Here is a 6,546-nt window from a genome sequence, read left to right as displayed (position 1 = left end):
GCGTCCGAATCCTCATTGGACTCTCCCGGTTGCCCATGCTGATCTCATCGCCGCTTCCTCCTTTTCGGCTCCACCTAGAAAGATACATGCACCTTGTACATGTTATTCCTATTCCTCCCGCCCTTCAACACCAGCCTTCTTGTCCTTCTTGACTCGTATGGTCAACTTGTCCCTGTCAACACGGTAGACATAACCGTTGCCATGGAGTTCCCCAAGTGAGATAAGGTTCCTCCGAGACCTTGACACATATCTAACATCCTCGAAGCACCAGTTCATCACCATCTTGAGTCTTGATCTTGATATCTTCCATGCCCATAATGCACCTGAGGCGCACCACCGACTTGATAGACAACTCCAAAATTACCGGGCTTGTAGGTAGAGAGCCGACATGGGTATGCCTAATGGGCATACGACAAGTATACCCCCTAGTCTATATTTTCATGCATCTGAAGAGTCGAAGGATTATGGACTCGAAGATTAGCAGGCCCATGAAGTCGATGATGTGCAGCCCAAGAAAGTAGAGTTGATATATGGAAACTTGTAATAATATTTGGAAAGGCCCAACACGGCCCGATGATTGTATACTTGTATGACACGGAAAGCTTCGGCTTCGCCTCCATATAAGGGTGAAGGCCGAGGACGAAAAGAGGACCGATCATTGTAAACCCTAGCCACCATATTGTTTCTAGTTGGACGCATTTCTTCGTCTCGAACTCACCTTCGAGTTCTACTTCTTCTCTATTTTCACGAAACCCTAAGTCTATAATTCTGTAGGCATTGACGAGTTCATACCTCGTCAATTGGCACCGTATGTGGGAATTTGAGGTAGCAAGGTCCCGATCTCGGTGGCATCATCATCACCCACCCGCCCGTTTGCCTGCATATGCCAATCTGGGAGAAGCAATTAATGGAGATGACGTTTGAAAGCTTTCGTTTTCTCGTTGGGAAAGAAGGATCACATCACTTTGCGGCACCGATTTTTTCGGGACCGTCGGCGGCCGAGCCTGAATCCTCGGTAGCGTCAACATCATCCATTGAGTCAGGTGATGGCGTGTATTTCACACGTTCGTTGGGCAACCCCAAGAGGAAGGTATGATGAGCACAGCAGCAAGTTTTCCCTCAGAAAGAAACCAAGGTTTATCGAACCAGGAGGAGCCAAGAAGCACGTTGAAGGTTGATGGCGGCGGGATGTAGTGCGGCGCAACACCGTAGATTCCGGCGCCAACGTGGAACCCGCACAACACAACCAAAGTACTTTGCCCCAACGAAACGAGTGAGGTTGTCAATCTCACCGGCTTGCTGTAACAAAGGATTAACCGTATTGTGTGGAAGATGATTGTTTGCAGAGAAAACAAGAAAAAACAAGTATTGCAGTAGATTGTATTTCAAGAAAGAGAATTGGACCGGGGTCCACAGCTCACTAGAGGTGTCTCTCCCATAAGACGAACAGCATGTTGGGTGAACAAATTACAGCTTGGGCAATTGACAAATAAAGAGAGCATGACAATGCACATACATATCATGATGAGTATAGTGAGATTTAAGTGGGCATTACGACAAAGTACATAGACCGCCATCCAACTGCATCTATGCCTAAAAAGTCCACCTTCATGTTATCATCCGAACCCCTCCAGCATTAAGTTGCAAAGCAACAGACAATTGCATTAAGTATGGTGCGTAATGTAACTAGTGACTACATCCTTGAACATAGCACTAATGTTTTATCCCTAGTGGCAACAAAGACAACACAACCTTAGAACTTTCGTCACTCGTCCTGTGTCAATGCAGTGCATGAACCCACTATCGAGCATAAGTACTCCCTCTTGGAGTTAAAAGCATCTACTTGGCCGGAGCATCTACTAGTAACGGAGAGCATGCAAGATCATAAATAACACATAAGCATAACTTTGATAATCAACATAACAAGTATTCTCTATTCATCGGATCCCAACAAACGCAACATATAGAATTACATATAGATGATCTTGATCATGATAGGCAGCTCACAAGATCCGACAATGATAGCACAATGGGGAGAAGACAACCATCTAGCTACCGCTATGGACCCATAGTCCAGGGGTAGACTACTCACTCATCACTCCGGAGGCGACCATGGCGGTGTAGAGTCCTCCGGGAGATGATTCCCCTCTCCGGCAGGGTGCCGGAGGCGATCTCCGGGATCCCCCGAGATGGGATCGGCGGCGACGGCGGCCTCAGTAAGGTTTTCCGTATCGTGGCTCTCGGTACTGGAGGTTTCGTCACGGAGGCTTTAAGTAGGCGGAAGGGCAAGTCGAGAGGGGGCACAGGGGCCCCAGATGACAGGGCGGCGCGGCCAAGGGGGGGGCCGCGCCGCCCTAGGGTTTGGCTCCCCTGTGGCCCCACTTCGTTTCGTCTTCGGACTTCTGGAAGCTTCGTGAGAAAATAGGCCTCTGGGCTTTTATTTCGTCCAATTCCGAGAATATTTCTTTACTAGGATTTCTGAAACCAAAAACAGCGTAAAACAAAGAATCGGCACTTCGGCATCTTGTTAATAGGTTAGTTCCGGAAAATGCACGAATATGACATAAAGTGTGCATAAAACATGTAGATAACATCAATAATGTGGCATGGAACACAAGAAATTATCGATACGTTGGAGACGTATCGGCATCCCCAAGCTTAGTTCTCGCTCGTCCCGAGCAGGTAAAACGATAACAAAGATAATTTCTGGAGTGACATGCCATCATAATCTTGATCATACTATTTGTAAAGCATATGTAGAGAATGCAGCGATCAAAACAATGTGTATGACATGAGTAAACAAGTGAATCATAAAGCAAAGACTTTTCATGAATAGCACTTCAAGACAAGCATCAATAAGTCTTGCATAAGAGTTAACTCATAAAGCAATAATTCAAAGTAAAGGTATTGAAGCAACACAAAAGAAGATTAAGTTTCAGCGGTTGCTTTCAACTTGTAACATGTATATCTCATGGATATTGTCAACATAGAGTAATATAATAAGTGCAATAAGCAAGTATGTAGGAATCAATGCACAGTTCACACAAGTGTTTGCTTCTTGAGGTGGAGAGAAATAGGTGAACTGACTCAACATTGAAAGTAAAAGAATGGTCCTCATAGAGGAAAAGCATCGATTGCTATATTTGTGCTAGAGCTTTGATTTTGAAAACATGAAACAATTTTGTCAACGGTAGTAATAAAGCATATGCATCATGTAAATTATATCTTATAAGTTGCAAGCCTCATGCATAGTGTACCAATAGTGCCCGCACCTTGTCCTAATTAGCTTGGACTACCTGGATTATCACCGCAATACATATGCTTTAACCAAGTTTCACAAAGGGGTACCTCTATGCCGCCCGTACAAAGGTCTAAGGAGAAAGCTCGCATTTGGATTTCTCGCTTTTGATTATTCTCAACTTAGACATCCATACCGGGACAACATAGACAACAGATAATGGACTCCTCTTTTAATGCTTTAAGCATTTGACAACAATTAATTCTTTTCTCATTAGAGATTTGAGGATATTTGTCCAAAACTGAAACTTCCACCATGAATCATGGCTTTAGTTAGCGGCCCAATGTTCTTCTCTCACAATATGCATGCTCAAACCATTCAACTCGTGTAGATCGCCCTTACTTCGTACAAGACGAACATGCATAGCAACTCACATGAAATTCAACAATGAGTTGATGGCGTTCCCAGTAAACATGGTTATCGCACAACAAGCAACTTAATAAGAGATAAAGTGCATAATTACATATTCAATACCACAATAGTTTTTAAGCTATTTGTCCCATGAGCTATATATTGCAAAGGTGAATGATGGAATTTTAAAGGTAGCACTCAAGCAATTTACTTTGGAATGGCGGGAAAATACCATGTAGTATAGGTAGGTATGGTGGACACAAATGGCATAGTGGTTGGCTCAAGTATTTTGGATGCATGAGAAGTATTCCCTCTCGATACAAGGTTTAGGCTAGCAAGGCTTATTTGAAACAAACACAAGGATGAACCGGTGCAGCAAAACTCACATAAAAGACATATTGTAAACATTATAAGACTCTACACCGTCTTCCTTGTTGTTCAAACTCAAAACTAGAAATTATCTAGACCTTAGAGAAACCAAATATGCAAACCAAATTTAGCAAGCTCTAAGTATTTCTTCATTAATGGGTGCAAAGCATATGATGCAAGAGCTTAAACATGAGCACAACAATTGCCAAGTATCACATTACCCAAGACATTTATAGCAATTACTACATGTATCATTTTCCAATTCCAACCATATAACAATTTAACGAAGGAGAAACTTCGCCATGAATACTATGAGTAGAAACCAAGGACATATTTGTCCATATGCTACAGCGGAGCGTGTATCTCTCCCATAAAGTGAATGCTAGGATCCATTTTATTCAAACAAAACAAAAAACAAAACAAACCGACGCTCCAAGAAAAAGCACATAAGATGTGGCCGAATAAAAATATAGTTTCGGGGAGGAACCCGATAATTTGTCGATGAAGAAGGGGATGCCTTGGGCATCCCCAAGCTTAGACGCTTGAGTCTTCTTGATATATGCAGGGGTGAACCACCGGGTGCATCCCCAAGCTTAGAGCTTTCACTCTCCTTGATCATGTTGCATCATACTCCTCTCTTGATCCTTGAAAACTTCCTCCACACCAAACTCGAAACAACTCATTAGAGGGTTAGTGCACAATATAAATTGACATATTCAGAGGTGACACAATCATTCTTAACACTTCTGGACATTGCATAATGCTACTGGACATTAATGGATCAAATAAATTCATCCAACATAGCGAAAGAGGCAATGCGAAATAAAAGGCAGAATCTGTCAAAACAGAACAGTTCGTATTGACGAATTTTAAAATGGCACCAGACTTGCTCAAACGAAAATGCTCAAATTGAATGAAAGTTGCGTACATATCTGAGGATCATGCTCGTAAATTGGCGTAATTTTCTGAGCTACCTACAGGGAGGTGGACCCAGATTCGTGACAGCAAAGAAATCTGGAACTGCGCAGTAATCCAAATCTAGTACTTACTTTTCTATCAACGGCTTAACTTGGCACAACAAAACTCAAAACTAAGATAAGGAGAGGTTGCTACAGTAGTAAACAACTTCCAAGACACAAAATAAAAAGAAAGTACTGTAGGTAAAAACATGGGTTGTCTCCCATAAGCGCTTTTCTTAACGCCTTTCAGCTAGGCGCAGAAAGTGTGTATCAAGTATTATCAAAGGGTGGTACTTCTACAGCGGGGTGTGGGCTCTTCTCAACCAGGCATATTATATTAGATACATAAGTTTTAGCATCTCCCTTTTCATTAGTCTTAGGCGTGCTACTCTCATCAAACAAATTTTCAGGAACAAGCCAAGCATAATTATTTTCTAGTGCATCATTCATAGCTAGGAGCTTGCATGGTATTGGTGCTTTGATCTCCCCACCATCATCAATATTATTAGTGTATCTTATTCTATCCATATCCATCTTTTCAAGGAGACTAGCAAAATTAGTAGGAGAACCAAGCATATTAAATTTAGCAAAGACCTTTCTAGCTTCTCTTGCTAGACCACCAAATTCTCTAAGAAGGGTTTCTAAAACAAAATCTTTCTTTTCCCCTTCTTCCATATCACCAAGTGTGAAAAACATGTGTTGGATTATAGGATTGAGATTAACAAATTTGGTTTCCAACAAGCGAACTAAATGCGCAGCAGCAATTTCATAAGTAGGCACAAGGTCTACCAAGTGTCTATCTTCAAAATTTTCAATGGTACTAACATGGTTGAAGAATTCTTCTATGTTATTTCTCCCAACTATAGACCCACGTCCTACCGGTATGTTCTTTGTGGTAAAATTAAAAGGAAACATGATGAAATAAGTAAAGTAAATGCTAGTAACTAATTTTTTTGTGTTTTCAATATAGCAAACGAGATAGCAAATAAAGTAAAACTAGCAACTAATTTTTTTGTATTTTGATTTAGTGCAGCAAACAAAGTAGTAAATAAAACTAAGCAAGACAAAAACAAAGTAAAGAGATTGAGAAGTGGAGACTCCCCTTGCAGCGTGTCTTGATCTCCCCGACAACGGCGCCGTAAAATATGCTTGATGGCGTGTATTTCACACGTTCGTTGGGCAACCCCAAGAGGAAGGTATGATGAGCACAGCAGCAAGTTTTCCCTCGTAAAGAAACCAAGGTTTATCGAACCAGGAGGAGCCAAGAAGCACGTTGAAGGTTGATGGCGGCGGGATGTAGTGCGGCGCAACACCGGAGATTCCGGCGCCAACGTGGAACCCGCACAACACAACCAAAGTACTTTGCCCCAACGAAACAGCTGAGGTTGTCAATCTCACCGGCTTGCTGTAACAAAGGATTAACCGTATTGTGTGGAAGATGATTGTTTGCGGAGAAAACAAGTAAAAACAAGTATTGCAGTAGATTGTATTTCAAGTAAAGAGAATTGGACCGGGGTCCACAGCTCACTAGAGGTGTCTCTCCCATAAGACGAACAGCATGTTGGGTGA

The sequence above is a fragment of the Lolium rigidum genome, chromosome 6, assembly GCF_022539505.1.
Source record: "Lolium rigidum isolate FL_2022 chromosome 6, APGP_CSIRO_Lrig_0.1, whole genome shotgun sequence".
In the NCBI taxonomy this organism is placed as follows: Eukaryota; Viridiplantae; Streptophyta; class Magnoliopsida; order Poales; family Poaceae; genus Lolium; species Lolium rigidum.
This window is presented reverse-complemented; position numbering follows the sequence as displayed.